Source organism: Amborella trichopoda, chromosome 12 (genome assembly GCF_054954075.1).
Source record: "Amborella trichopoda isolate Santa Cruz 75 chromosome 12, AtrichopodaSantaCruz75HAP2 v2.0, whole genome shotgun sequence".
Lineage (NCBI taxonomy): Eukaryota > Viridiplantae > Streptophyta > Magnoliopsida > Amborellales > Amborellaceae > Amborella > Amborella trichopoda.
Genome location: NC_142347.1, coordinates 15504247 through 15520337, shown reverse-complemented (window position 1 = coordinate 15520337; position 16091 = coordinate 15504247). Strand labels below are relative to the sequence as shown.

Below are 16091 nucleotides of genomic sequence, written 5' to 3'. Positions count from 1 at the left end.
TTAAAATTCACCCATGTGAAACTCCCTTAGATTCTGGGCCCAAAAGGTCACTATTGATATGATTTGATCCAATGTATCAAAAAGTGCTAGGTGGGTCCTAGGCGGCTTGGGGGCTCTAGGTCACCCAGTTGAAAAAAATATACCATTCTACCAAATTACCAATACACAATATTCCAAATCCAAGTTGAAAAAGAAAAGAAAAGATAGATGTCGAGAAGAGAATTTTGATAATCCATATTGTTAAAATAGTAAACTGTAAAACCGTACAAGTGTGTAGGATATAAAAGTCAACACTCAACACAACAGAAATATACAGTCTAACAAAAGTCAACACTCATGACTCAACACAACAGTCAACACTCAACACTCAGCACCAAGAGGCAAGAGTCTTCAGTCGTCATCATCATTCATCATTATCATCATCATCATCAGAAGGAATATCAATAGGGCAAGCCTCATCATATGCATCAGAGTTGAGGCCATCATCATTAGAGCCATCTCTCTCTTCAATATAACGCTCGTCCTCCTCTGTTTCTTCTGAATCTGCCTCTTCCTCCTCTTTTTCTACTTTCCTCTTACTAGTATGTGCAGTTTGTGCAGATGAGGCCCTAGGAGTCTTGGCTGCTCTACCCTTGTCTTTGTGCTTCTCTGAACTCAAATACTGTATAATTTTCTCCTTGGTAGCCTCAGGAACATTTTTACACGGGGCAACATCCCCTTTAATACCGGCAAGGTGTTTTTAAAACCGATAAATGCCCCCATTAGTATAATTTCCACAATAATTACATTTAATACAACTTTTATCGCTTAGATTTGGGTTATAGCCATACTTTCAACCTGGATCACCACTCCAACTAGAACCTGAAGAAGATACTTCAATAGAACAAGGCTTATTTTCATCATTTTCTGGTTTCAGAAGATGTCTAATCTCATCTTGAACTGCGTCATGAACCTTTGTACAAGAAGCAACATTACTTCTAACACCAATAAGGTGTTTTTTGAATCGGTTAATACTCCCATTGGTATCTTTTTTCACAAAAATTACACCTTATACAATTTTTATCATTTGGTTTTGGGTTGTACCCATACTTCCAACCCGGATCACTTCTTCTAGAAGTAACAGAAATAGATCTATGACAAGGATTTTGTTCTTGTTTTTGTTTTACAGAACTTATATATTGCTTAATCTCCTCTCTAATAGCTTCAGGAACATTTTTACATGGGGCAACATCCCCCTTAATACCGGCAAGATGTTTCTTAAACCAGTTTATGCCTCCTTTTGTATATTTTTCACAAAAATTGTATTTAACGCAGTTTTTGTCATTTGGATTCGGATTGTATCCATATTTCCAACTCGGATCTCTACTCCGACTAACTCCTGAAGAAGATATCTCAAAATAAAACAAGCAATCTAAAAAATAAAGCTGTGCACTTACTTTGGTTGCTCGAACTCCAAACTTTGATAAACACTTTGATCCAATGAAATGTAGTTTTTTTGGAGGTTTCTTTCTCTCTAAAAGGGGTTCTTATGGGTTTAGGTTTCAAATGAACCTAAAACCCATCGTTCTAAACTTTTATATCTTGAAAAAAATAAAAAACAAAAAAAAATTTACTTTTCTGCCTTTGGGTGGGGCGCAGGCCCTGGGCGGCAGCCTATGCGGGTTTCGTACGTCCTAGGCGGCCGCCCATGGACCACCGCCTAGTTTGGCCGCCTAGGCCTGGGCGATGTGCCTAGGCCTTTTGGACCTCTTAGGCACTGGGGGGTCCGTTTTTTTGAACAATGATTTGATCCTTCATCCCTTCAATTCGAGATGACAAGTTTATCTGGGTTGGAAATATGAATTCCGTCCCGAACCGAATGATAGGAATAGGGTGGTTCGTAAGTATTGTAAAAAGGAGTATAATGCCAATACTAATGGATTGAAGAAACATCTGGTTGGTATTTGAGGGGGATGTAGTCTTATGCACTCAAGTGCCTGCGGATGTTAGGAGAGAGATGTTGGATCATTTAAGGGGGAAAAGAACAAAGAAGAGGTATGGAGAAAATTCGAAGATATTGCAAGATTTATAGATATTTTTGAATGAGAAGAAGAAGATCTATATGCTGAGGAAGGAAAGGGCCAATGGATTCTTACTTCCCCCTCCCAATTCTAATGTTTGATTAATGGGCAGACTACTGTTGAGACCCCCTTTAAGAAGGATGATAGGGATTGGGTGTCTCGATTTTGTAGCCCGATGATATTATGATGCAGATCTTCCATTCAATACTGCTAGCTTGAAGAGCTTTCAAGTTGCATGTGATGCAGTGGGGTAGTTTATGCCATTGTATAAGGCCCCTATATAACTTTGCCTTAGTTGTCCCCAGTCGGTAATGCCGGTTCCAAGGCAGGGCGAAGGAGGAGGGTTGTGTTAGGTAGGGCAGCCAACATAAAATTTTGTCATGAATCCTGAACCTATGAACAAAATGGCGGTACAAGATTTATGTAGCCAACCCTAAATAGTTGGGATAAGGATGATGATGAGGATAACGATTTTACGAGCTCAAGGTCCCCTTATTGAGAAAGGAGGTGGAGGTCACGAATGAGTACCTTTGCACAAGGATACATATGGTAAGAGTAGGGTCACCTTAATGATGGATACATGGTCCTATAAGAGGAGTAGAAGCATTATGAACTCAAGTCTTATGGGGACTATTTTTTAGGTCCATTCATTCTACTGATAAGATTCATGGTGCGCAATTCATTATTGAGTTAGTAGAAAAGTGTTTTGAGGTTGGGGAGACACATGTGGTCCATGTGGTTACCAACATGGCTAAGTGTTGGCTGTGAAGAAGCCAGTGCAGCGCATTGCATTGACCTCATGCTTGAGGCAATCCACTAGATGAACTTAGTCACTACAACTTCAAAGAGTTTGTCGCAACCTCAATTTGTTAGAGTTAAGCATCCTTTTAACATTTTCAGGGGTATAGTTATTGGGAGTGAGTTGGAGTGGAAGTGGGATGGGAACATAAACATGACTGAGAGTGGGGGGATCATTACTTGTTTGAAGCTTTGTGTTGGAGAGCACCCATATGATTGTATTCATTTAATAAATGAAATGAAAATTTTGCTTATATTCCTTTAATTTATCCAGATTAAGAAAAAACCCATCTTTGTTATTTTTTATGTGCATACCCATTTTTTCTTTTCTTTTCTTTTTTTAAGTACCCGAAATACCCCGGCTATGGTTCTATTAGAACCATAATGCCTTGGAAAGCTAGGACCCTTACGGGTCTACTAGAACCATAGTGCTTCCACTATTGACTTATGGTGCCAAATGGAACTGCTATAGTTCTATTGGAACTTTATTGAAGGTTCTCGGTTCTATCTGAACCATGTCGATATTTTCCCTCTCAAAATTTCTCGAATAGAACTATATTGAAGGTGCTTGGTTCTATCTGAACCATATTGACATATTTCCTCGCAAAATTTCTCATTGGATGCTTATTCCTTGTTTTAATATTTCCGCTTGCAAAATTCAGGGGATTTTTTTACAACACAGTAAGTTATATTCTGGTCATGAAACAAATAAAATACGAAACAACAATAATAACTGACTCTTATGTTATTCATAGCTTGAATAATATTCATCACAAACAACCAATATGACCAATAAAAAAGGAGGGGAGGGGGGGGGGGGGGGGGGGGGGTGGAACTATAATGCCCTCAAAACAACAACCAGAGGCACATTCTCAACAAATTTATAGGCAAATTATGGCCAAATATTTTTTCTATAGTTCTAAGAAAACTGTAGCACTATGCTAGAACCGTTTTGTTCCCTGGCTTCTAGGGTGGTATGGTTCTAATAGAATAGTAATGGGTGCATTTCGGGTATAACAATTTCAAGAAGAAATGGAGTATGAGAATAAAAGATAAAAAGTATGGGTATTTTTTTAATTTAAAAAAATATAAGAAATATTTATCATAATGTCCATAGATACAATCAAGAAGTAACTAAACCACAAGTTAAATATTGAAAATAGTTTAAAGAATTTTGATGCTCGAGTACTTTACGAACGTGGTCTAGAATGAATTTGGAACAGATGCATTTGGAGCTTGCCAAAGGAGAGAGGGGGCTCTTAATAATATTAGTGGAAAGAGTTCCCAAGAGAAGATAGATAGCGTGTTTCTCACTCCCAAACCACAAAACGGCATTCCAGGAGCATCTGCGACACCTTAGATGGAAGATACCATTTGGCATTCATTACTTCCTTTCATTTTCTCTCCAATAATTATCTTCCTCAACTTGTACATCTGTTGTCAGCCCGTCTCTCTAATGCTATGTCAGCCCGTCTATGACTTGTTTGAAGTGGATGACTAATGGAATCCTTGCTGTGATATTTGTATGTAAAGGCTGACTTTTGTTGGGTGGAATATTTGGGCTATCCTGTGTCCCTCATTCAGTTGTGTATGGGCATGGCTGAGCAAGAACAGTCAAAGTCCAGAGAAAGTAGTGCTTGTACATGCTTTGAGGTTGAATGTGGAACCAGTTCACGCATTCTTATATCCGTCCTACAGGCTCATTCTTAGAATGCATCTAGTGACCTCTAATATATTTAGAATCTTTCATGGTCTAAGGAATGGTCTCCTAGCCTATCTGTCTATGTTTAGAACTTCACCCTCTAAGTTCTAACAGTCTGAAGGCCAGAGATTGGGCTGCAAAAATTATAAGGTGAAATGGTTGGTGTGACTTTGTAGAAATGTTGCATAGGCACGAACATGGGTGTCATGTCTACTACGTGTCTTTGGTGGTTGGTACTTCTGCTTAAAAATCCAATATGGCCCTGACACTTCTGTTCAGCTATCATCATCATCATCTGTGCCTTATCCCAACTATTTGGGTCGGCTACACCAATCCTTGCATTCTATGGATATGTTGTTTTTTGACTTTCCAACATTCCATCCCATGAAGCATGATTACTCGTACAGTTGTCTTACAGATTTCCTCTTCACTTTCATTGGTAATATGACGATCACATAAGACTCTAGAAGCACATCTCCACTTTGTCCACCGAGCTCTAATTTTATGCGCGACATCTTCCTTAATTTTCTATTCTCATAGAATATAGATCCAAGATATCAAAACTAATCTCTTTTAGGTACTTCTTTTCCATCAATCTCCAATTCGTCGTTTCTACTCCAATGAAACTTGCATTCTATATATTCTTCTTAGGCTGGCTAATTTTAAATCTTTAGATTCTGGAGCATCCCTCCAAAGTTTTAACTTTGTGTTAACGCCGTCTCTAGTCTCATCAATCAAAACTATGTCATCTGCAAACATATACTATGGTGCCTTGTCTTGTAGATGCCTAGTTAGCTCTATGCTGATCCCTAGTAGGCCTTTTGTGATTGAAAATGCTTTTGTCTCTCCATAGTCGTTCTCACAGTAGTGAAAGCTCCCTCGTACATATCCCTCACATGTCAATATATTCTTTAGAGACTCATTTCTTTTCCAACATCCACCAAATTATGCTTCCTCCAAATCAACATGCCTTTACAACAATTATATATTAGTAGTAAGATAATTTTAAAATAAATTAAAATACAAATAAAACTATAAAACATAAAGTATAAATTTATTTGCGCAAGAACAGTAAAAATGTATTCCATTATTCTTTGCAAAAATAATAATTTGTATAATGCATGGTAAACATCTATCATAGTTTCTTTTTATTTCTTTTAGAAAGGTTAATTATAATATTAAGTTTAACTTTGCAGTACAAAAACCCCTTCTAGTCAACCCGCAAGATCGAGTGTTCTATCACAAAATGGGGTTATAGATGTAAAGAATACAAACCAAAAAGACCTTCAACCTACGAGATGTAGGCTGCTACATTAGACGGAGAGAAAGAGAGATGACAGAGGTGAGAAGAAAGAGAGAAAGAAAAGAGATAGAGACAGAAGGGAGTTGTGAGAAAAGGGATAGGAACTCTAGGCTGTAATTGGTGTTGGTTTCATGAGTGTGGTTGCTCCTTTTGCCAATATGTCAGCTATGGCAGTAACCTCCCCGGAATAAGGTTGAATGTGACCTGCAGTCCCTGGCAAAGTTAGGTGGCAATGGACCCAGACCCAACTTGGGTCTAGGTATGGGTCCAAAAATTGGGCCCGGCGGGTCAGATTCGGGTCCAAATATTGGACCTAAACACCATTTGGGTCTGGCCCGGTTCCATGTGGACCCATCTCGAATAGTGTTATTATTTAAATAATATTTAAAATATAGTATTTCAATAATAGTTAAATAAAGGGAAAATATCTCCATATCCCCTAATTTTAGGTTTCATTTCTTGATAAACCCAAGGTTTCAAAAGATATCTTCTAACCCTTTGGCTACTTTAAATCTATTTTTTAACCTAAACAAATGTGAAAAAGACATGCTCTTTCTAAACCCAATCATGTCTCTCTCTTCACTTATATATCTCAAACTTCTCTCTTTCTCTCCCTTCCTATGTCTCTCACTCACTCTCTCCTCTCGTGTTTCTCCAAACACCTCTCTCTCTCTCCTGATAACCTCTCTCCTCTCTCTCTTTCTCCTTCTGGTAACCTCTCTCCTCTCGTGTTTGTGGGTTTTGTGAAGCTTGTAAAAATGAGGGGAGAGATAGGAAACATGAAGAGAGAGCAGTACGAGAGAGAGTGAGGGGAGAGAGACAGGATAAATGGAGAGAGAGAGAAGGGGTGGGGGGGACAGAGAAAGAGAGAAGTTTGAGAGGATGGTTTTTAGAAAAGGCATGTCTTTTTAGATTTGTTTGGCCTAAAAAATAGGTTTAAATTATCTCAGGGGGTTAGAAGAAATAAAATCTACAATTTTTATGCTCTAAGATAGCTTTTAAAACCTTGGGTCTATTGTGAAATAAAACCTAAAAATAGGGATATGGATATATTTTCTCTTAAATAAATATAACTATATATTTTTAGTTAATATACTTCAATAATACATGTATATATTTAAACATAATATATGCGTGTATATATATATATATATATATATATATATATATATATATATATATATATATATATTTTGCGGTTGGGCAGCAACGGGTCCAAGTTTGAGTCTGAGTTTGGCTGGACCTGAACCCAATCTGACTTGACTCGTTGCCACCCTTTGGCAAAGTGAGAAGATGTGATCAAAGTAATGGGCTAGCCTCCAGGGGTCCTGGATTTTTCCGATAGCCCAAGACATGATGCTACTATAGCCTTCCTTCACTATAAGGATTTGAATGTTCTCGGTGAAGGTAATCGCTCGCTTAAGGCCCTCTAGAAGGGCTATTGTTTCAGCCAAGGTTAAAAAAGGGTGAACCGGACCGGAATCGACTGGATGGATTGGGAACTGGTGGGGCTGATCTACTTTTGCTAGAATATTGGGAACTGGCCAACGGTTATGTCAGAGAACCAGTCCCACTTTTATTTTTAAAATTTTTTCATTTTGTTTTTGCTCTCTAATTTTTTTAAATTTTATTGGCCAGATTGCCAACATTGAGGTTTAGAGTGCCTTGGGGAGGAGGAATCCAACAGACCGTAGGGGTAAGGACCTTGGGACATGATAGAGAATGTTGTTCCAATTGGAGAGGAGTAGATAGGAGCCCAAGATGCCATGCAAAGGCAATCTCTTGGATCATAAAATGATGAGAGCTTTGGTTCGGTCAAGGAGAAAGAGCAAGGGTTGGCATTGAGCTAAAAAAATACGTGAGTTCTTTTCATTCCAGATAATCCACAAGAAAGCTTGCTCTATTATCTTTCATATATTGCAGCTTGTGTTTAGGAGCAGAGGGGATAGATAGGCTTCAAAGAGTTGCTTCAAATTCTATGGGGAGACCCAGGGTTGACCAAGCAGACCCAGGAGTTGGGCTCAAAGAGGAGAGATAGTCAGGCATTGGAGAAGTATGTGGGTAGCAGTCTCTTCGCCATGTTGACACATTATGTTGAGGGAGACCTCTCATTTGAAGCTGGTCAATACTTAGGGCTTTAGCATGTTCGAGGATCCAAGTGAAAGCTTGGACCTTTAAAAGGGCATGGCTGATCACATCTTACCGTAGATGGGTTAGGAGGCTTGGATTGGCTATAGTGATGAATAAAAAGATGCCATTGAGAAGAGCCAATTAGGTGAAGGCCCATAGGAGTTGATCATCCCCCTCAAGGGGGACAAAAAAGGAGTTACAATGGAATTGCAGGGCTTCAGTTTCTGATAAAGCCCTCCTAAAAAGTGGAGTCCACACACTTGACCCCCTTTGTGGTCTGCGGGATCCTTCACATGAGCAAAGTTGTTAAAGGCTAAAGAGAAGGGAAGTAGCCAGCGGTCTGCTATGGTCTGGATACCCTATGCACTGATTCCGCCAATATTTTACCCCATTGCCTGTCCTATTTTGAATCCGGTCTTGGAAAGAAAGGACCTACTCTTGGCTATGTTGGTCCATGCGTTAGATGCTTGATGTCTGGGGACTTTTGGAAACTATCCTTCCTCGTCACAACCATATTTGCTGCATACTACTTCCTTTCGCAATTGTGCCTCGTTTGTCATGTACCTCCACCAGTCATTTTCGTAATAGAGTGACGTTGTTTCTCTCAGCCTCGTAATTCCTAGGCTGCCTTCTGTTTTAGTTTTGTATAACTTGTTCTCAAGCCACTCGGTTAAATTCATGTCCCTCATTAGTACGATCCAAGGATATTTCACATGAGAGACTCTAGCTTGGATGTGATCCTGACTAGGATTTGAAACGTGGACATAAAGTAGATGGGACATTTCTTAGAGTTGCCTCGATGAGGATTTCTCTGCCTCCAAAAGATAGGAACTTGCCTTTCCAATTACTAGTCTCCTATGGAAGTTTTGTACGATGATGTCTAACAAATGTTTTCTAGGTTTCCCTATTGCATAGAGGTTAACCTAGATAAGTGGAAGTTTAGGTTTCATGAGCACAATCCAGATGGCAGCCAAGAGATCTAACTTCTTCCGGCACCCTAATACCCATTCTGGTTTTAGAAAAGTTGACTTTCATTCTATGGATAACCAAAACATCTTAGGAAGAGCCAATGTTTCTCTACCTGATTAAGGCAAGCATCTGTGAAGACTATGGTCGCATCTGCATACAATAAATGTGAAATTTGAGGCCCATTTCATAAAGACCAAAAGCCTTGGAGGCTTACTTGATCCAAAGTTTTGGAAATAGAGCTAGAGAAAGTTCTCCGTAGGTCGCGAACAAGTGGACCCCCCTTCGTCAGTCCTCTAGATGGCATGAGGAGGGATTGGAGATGCACCCTTGGATCCTAGATTTCCATTTTTGCCTGAAACATATTCTATCCTAGATTGACCAGTCTATGTGATCATAAGCTTTCTCCCAATCAAATTTGGTTATTAGTCCTCTCTTTCCAGATATGTGTGATATGTATCTCGAGTGGTGGCCTCGTGGGTGATGAAGGCTCCATCAAGAATTTGTACATTGGCCACAAAGGCTGATTGTGATTGGGAAATAACCTTTCCTCGGATGATTTTTAACCTAGAGGTGAGAACCTTGGTGAAGGATATTGTAAGTGGAGTTTAGAAGGCTAATGGGCCTAAAATTTTTCAGGTTTTCTCCCCCTTCAAGTTTTGGGTTCAAGGCTAGGAGAGTGGAGTTCAAGCCCATGTGTAGCTGTTTTCTTTTGTCCAATTCATCAGAGGAGGAATTCAGGAGAAGGCATATCCCAAAACCTACTGAAAAAATGCATCAGGGAAACCATCGAGGCCTAGGGCTTTGTCTTAGGCGAGATCTGTGATAGCCTTCTTGATTTCGTCTATGTGAAAGGCCCCTCTAACCAAAGGGATTCGTTCTGTCTGTTCGAGCTAAAGGTTAGGTCATCCAAACTGGGTTGTGGATTAAGTTTTTCAGAGCAGATTTTGGAAGTTTCTTACTACAATACTTTTGACCTGCTATGGTTGGATTAAAGTTTGATCTGGCACATTCACTTGGTGAGGTGGATCCGTATCGAGCCAAGATGGTGACAACCTTTTGCTGGAACTTAGTCCTTACATTAGGTGGTGCTTGTACAACTTGAACCATACTCTGGTCTTCTTCCTGATGATAAGGCTTCAGAAATCTCAATAGACACCGAATGTACCTTGATTTGGTCTGGGAGAGCCAAGCAGTATGCCAACTTGCCTATCTTCCTAGTTGCCTCAAATAGACCATCATACCTTTGTATATACCCGCGGTGAGCAATTTTTGCGTTGGTTTTCTTTCAAATTTGAGGTGAGTTTGTGCGTCGTTTAGTCTCCCACTCTAAACTCGAGTTGCCTCTTACCTTGTTTGAGCATTTCTTCATATGCTTGACTACTCAGCTGAGGCAGTCACGAGTGTCCTCAATTACTCCTCTCCAGCCTTGCCCAATCTTAGAGCCATAGGGTACTGGGCCTCCCCTTGCTGTAAGGCCACATCATGTGGCATTAGAGGTCGTTGACTGATAGTGAACTCAAGTGCACTCTTCCCGGTCAACGAACTTCGATGGAGATTGTGGCAAAACTGAGCTATGTCAAGTAGATTGACCTCATTGTGCTGATTTGCCATCACATAGTCTAGCCATCTCTCTAAGGGTGATTATTGGTGGAGAAATTGAGTTTGTCCCCATAATCCGAACAAGCATCCCTAAATCCACTCTATGAAACTGGCATTTTGGTTGTTTACAATGTCCTCTAGCACACCCCACAATTGCGCTGTGTGGATAAAGAAGAGTTGCGCTGCATATTCTGTTGTGCAATGGTTAGGGACAGCAATGAAGAGTCCATATTTTGAGAGTTCTTCCATCACAACCATTATTTGACTCATGCCATTTTTGTTGGGGTGGTCACTGATGATGTTCATCGACAAGCTGGCCTGTGGTCCTTTGGGAATGGGGTGGCACTCGGGCAGCCCGGCCGGACTTTCTTAGGGGGTCCTGTCCCTTTGGCACACTAGGTGGGTTTTGATGTAGTGCTTCACATCCTGCTCCATCTGGGCTGGTAATAGCTTTGGGTCAAAGGGGCCAAGGTTCATTCTTGATCAAGGTGGCCTAATGCCGAGGCATCATGAGTCTATCTCAACCACTCCTTCCAAAGGCCACCTACCATTGGCACAAAAGTCTCCCGGTTTGCCCCTCCTGTACTTGTTGCACCAGGTTATGAGTCACTTGGTATCTCTCCATCTCCTTGCTAATCCGTTCTAAGAGGTTTTTTTGCCCCTCGAGCCACAACCGCAACCCTCACAGTGCTGTCCATCTTTTGACTCAGATCATCCGCAACCACATTGGCTTTCCCTGGTTTGTTTTCAAGGTCAAAGTCAAACTCAGCTTAGAATTCTTGCCAACGGGCTTGCCTTGGGGTCAGCTTCTTTTGTGTCATGAAGTAGCTCGCGGCTACATTATTAGTGCTCACCAAAAACTTATTACCCTGCAAATTGTATTGCCACGCCTTCAAGCAATGAACCTCCGTTGTCATCTCCTTACTGTTGTTATCTCCTCCGCATGGATTGAAATGCTGCTTAGGCTCATTGAGCTTCCTACTGATGAATGCTACAGGGTGCCATTCCTGCATCAACATTCCCCCGATCGCGTAGTCAGAGGCATTGGTATGCACCTTGAGGCTTGAAGGGCCTACTGAAGTTTGGAGGCACAACACCAGTTTACTAGTGGTTGCCCGAGGAAGGAGCATAGCTCATGGATGTCTTTAGGCTACGACCAATCAAGAATGACACACCTTTTTTATCATCCATCTCAATTATCCCTAGACCCAACTTGTACACAAGGAACATGATCTCCTCCTGTGCAAATATGTATTTTCAAGTTTAAGATACAACTGGTTTACCCTTAGGCGGTCTAGCATTAGTCTCAGATACCAAACATGGTCATTGAGGGTATAGCTGTATGCAAAAATGTCATCTAAGTTGTTAAACACAAACACATCAATATAATCACAACGGTCATCATTCATTAATTGAATCCCAAATGGCGTCACAAGACATTCGAATGACCCAAAATTGTTTATACATGCCACTTCTCTCCATCAGCTTTGCAATTCGGACTTGATAATAGCCTGAGCTCAAGTCAAGCTCGTTAAAGACCCCTGGCCTTCAGCATCTGGTCAAATAGGTCTGCAGTGAGAGGTAGTAGGTAAGAATACTTCACTGCCAACTTCAATGTGTGATAGTCCATATAGGTTCCAAGACAACAACCTTGTTTCTTTTTAAACAAGTCTAGGGCACCAAATGGGGACTTGGATGGCTGGATCATTCTAGCATCTAGCAGTTCATCCAACTGCTTGTGAAGCTCGGCCAATTCCGATGGTGGCATACGATAAGGGGCACAAACTGGTAGTTGAGCACCAGCTTCAAGCTACTGATAGTCCACCACTCTCCGCAGAGGAAGGGACGTAGTGAGTTGAGGAGGCATGCTTCAAGAGCCTCTCAATAGTTGTGGGCACCATCAAGCCTTCCTTGGCTTCTTTGAGCAGGATGGTGGTCAGATATGTAGCTTGTCTTTGTGGCAGCCCTGCCTTCAACTGCAGTGTGGATAACAGTTACCTTCTCTTCTCGTGCTCTATGGGGACCATGCAAGGAAAGTGTCATGGAGGAATGACACCACACCTAGATGTGGCACCACTGAAGCTCTCGTTGACATCAGGAAGTCTGGCCCGAGAATGACCTTGAAGTCATCCAGAGGCACAACTTTGAGTGCAATATGTCCACTTCCTGCTCCCAACTTACCAAGATGTCCGGGCTATCCCCACAATTGACTGGGCTGCATCTTGCTCATATCCCTTGTCAGTTTGAGGCCCAACCTCCCTCTCGCAGTCAATAATATTATGGGTGGCGCCTGTGCCTGCCATCACCTTGGCATCCTTGCTGTTCAAGGTGACCTTGACATACACCAGGCACCTCTTGTGGGTTCTCCTTTCCCACTTTCTGCATCTCATGAAGTTGAAGAGGAGTAGCTCTAATGACCTCCTCTTCTCCTTCTTCCATTGTCTGAACTGTGCTTTAGGGGCTGTTTCTGAGGGCAGTCCTTCGCTCTGTGAGGGCCTTTACCGATGAAGCAAGTCAAGAAGTCCTTTCTTGGCGCCTCATTTGCCAGAAGCCTCCCCTTGGGCCGCTAGCTGGTTGCTGTTTTGGGTTCATTGCCCTTCTCTTTTACTTTTCCTTTGCATTTGCCCTTCCCCTCTGCAGAGACATTTAGTTCGTAGTCCACCTGGCAGGTCAACTGGGTTCATGGTAGAAAACAAAATATAAAATGACTGTATTGTCCATTATGCATCTATATTCTTAACAACACTCATATCCTTCAGCTGGGGAAGTTTTATTGAAGAGCTGTAATATGGAACTTAGTTGTTGTCCTTGAAGTGATATTATAGTTTTAAAAAATAATGTCCTTGATCCCTATTACGGATTTTCATCCATGTGTGGTCATGAAATGACCTGAATCTTGGCTAGGGTTTCAAGCAATACAAAATATTAATCTGTTGGATTTTTTGTTGGGCAATTCTTTGTTGGCTTCTGTTTGTTCACTTGGATGCTATCATCTTCAGTTAAGTCATTAGAGTGCAGATAAGTTACGACTTTAGAAATGCAACTTGCTGATGTCTACTATAAAAAGCTTCTGACTCCCCTTATGAATGCTTGCTTATGTTGTCCGAGTTATCATTCTTGCAGCCATGAGTGCAATAATAGTGCTGCAAATTGGTGACTCTTCCTCTCTCTGTCTTTCTTATGATATAGAAAATAATGTTCATGGTTTCAAAAAATGGCCGGCTGATGCAGGGAAGATGAGGGAAGAAATAATTAAAATAAAAATAATTATATAGGGTGAGAAAATATACCCCTCTCAAGGTCTGCAAGGGAGTCTACCTCAAAAGATCTTTTTGCAGGACCTAAATTCTTTACTCATATCCAAATCTCTGCTGTTTACAATGAAGGGACATCTCCTCTTTAGATACACTTAGAAGAAAATAAATAAATACATAACAAACCCACAAAAAAATAAACTCTCTTTCTCTCTCTCTCTCTCTCTCTCTAAAACTCATGAACATCTCTACCTCGCTATTTTCTCTCACGTGAAGTCTCCATATCTCTTCCTTATCTCCCTATTTTCTCACGTAAATCTCTATTCCTTCCCAAATCTTTTCTAAAACATTCTTTCGTGATTTAAAAAAATTCCACAAAAACCTCCTAAAAGAACAACTCATACCAAACTTAAGATTTATCTTTTTAAAACTAACCAATCCAATTTCTACTCGCTCATCAAAATACCTCATGCACTGAAATCCTCCTATTTAACAACTCACTCACAAAAATCCTCCCTCCTCCCACTTAACAACTCACGCTCCAAAATCCTCCCTCCTTTCAACTTAACTTATCTTAGCGCAAACTTTTATTCCTAAGAAAAATAAACAAAAAAAGAATAACACTAAAATTCTGAATTTTCCTAACTTCTTTATGCATCATTCTCCCAGGGTTGGAGAAGCTCGACCTCGAGCTTATGGAATTTAAAAGTTATCCTTCATTATCTTCTTCACTTTGTTCCAACAGGAAATTTTCACCTGTCTTGTCGAACTTTTGATTGGTGATCCTAAATGAACAAAGTTGTGATATGCTTAAAAAATCAATTGTGATGCCAAAATCTCTTTCACCTTCGACCATTTGTATTTCATGAGTCTCAATCAACTCAACCTCCGAAGCAAACTGCAATGTGTGATTAATGCTTGGATTGGAGGTTGATTCTTGATCTTCTTCCTCTGATTACAATCTATGAAGTAAATCTCGTAGATGCTCTATAGACATGGATCTTGTCTGCAAATTTGTTCTTGACGTTTTGGATCATCAGCCCAAGTCAGTTGAGGAACTCGAGTCGTCTCTACAATGACATTTGGCATCAAATCCACGTGGTTGCCAGCGCCCTCTCCTCGATGAATGGTGTCTTTCAACCGTTGCAACCTCTGATCCAACCGTTGCAAACCTTGATTAGTTTCACTTATGTCTCGACGGATACCTTCCATGCTGTATTCATGCTCTCCAAGGTTGTGTTCATGGTCTCTTGAATTTGGTGACACACATACTCCATGATTTGTAGCAATATATCCTTGATTGTAAGAGCATGTTTTGACAACATTGTGATTGATGGATCTTACTTACTTTGATACCAACTGATACAGGAAAGATGAGGGAAGAAATAATTAAAATAAAAATTATAATAAAGGGTGAGAGAATATACCCGCTCTCAGGGTCTACAAGGGAGTCCACCCTAAAAGATCTTTTCACAAGATCCAAATTCTTTACTCAAATCCGATCTATTGTTTACAATGAAGGGATGTTTCCCCTTTAAATACACTTAGTAGAAAGAAAAAATAAAGTCCTAAAAAAACTCACAAAAAATTAAACTCTCTCTCTCTCTAAAATCATGTACATCTCTACCCCCATATTTTCTCTCACATGAAGTTTCCATATCTCTTTCTTATCTCTCTATTTTTTCTCACGTGAATCTCTATCACTTCCCAAATCCTTCCTAAAAGATTAATTCCTAATCTAGTTCATAAAAGCCTCATAAAAGAACAACTCATACCAAAATTACGATTTACTTTTTTAAAACTAACCAACCCAATTGCTAGCCTATCACCAAAACAACTCACACACCAAAATCCTCCCTCGTCCAACTTAACAACTCATGCACCAAAATCCTCTCTCCTCCCAACTAAACTTATCCTAGCGCAATTCCTATTCCTGAGAAAAATAACACTAAAATTTGGAAATTTCCTTATCTCTTTCTGCATCATTCTCCCTGGGCCTAGGTCCCCAAGAGACCATAGGCCGCCTTGCTTAGGCTTGGGCGGGCCTTCTTGGGTAAACGTTTTACATAAAAATTCTTATTTTATAACCAATTCACAAAGCCGTTTTATTATAGCACCGATTTCCTGAAGGAGTGATTGAAGCGAATGGAATTAAGGCCCGCTGTCGAATACCAACTGGAAGGAGAGAGCGTAGCGAAACGTGGGCAAGCGAAGCCTTTAGGCTGGGACTCAAAGAATTTGTATGCAAGATGAGCTTACAAGAATGCCAATCAACT

The 16091-nt window shown here is 40.5% G+C and overlaps 1 protein-coding gene across 2 annotated transcripts in view; it reads left to right on the top strand.

The window, feature by feature from the left end:
- The window catches only part of LOC18434192 (aspartic proteinase 36), a 50331-nt gene that overhangs the window by 15673 nt on the left and 18567 nt on the right, over window positions 1-16091 (top strand). The window lies entirely within an intron of this gene.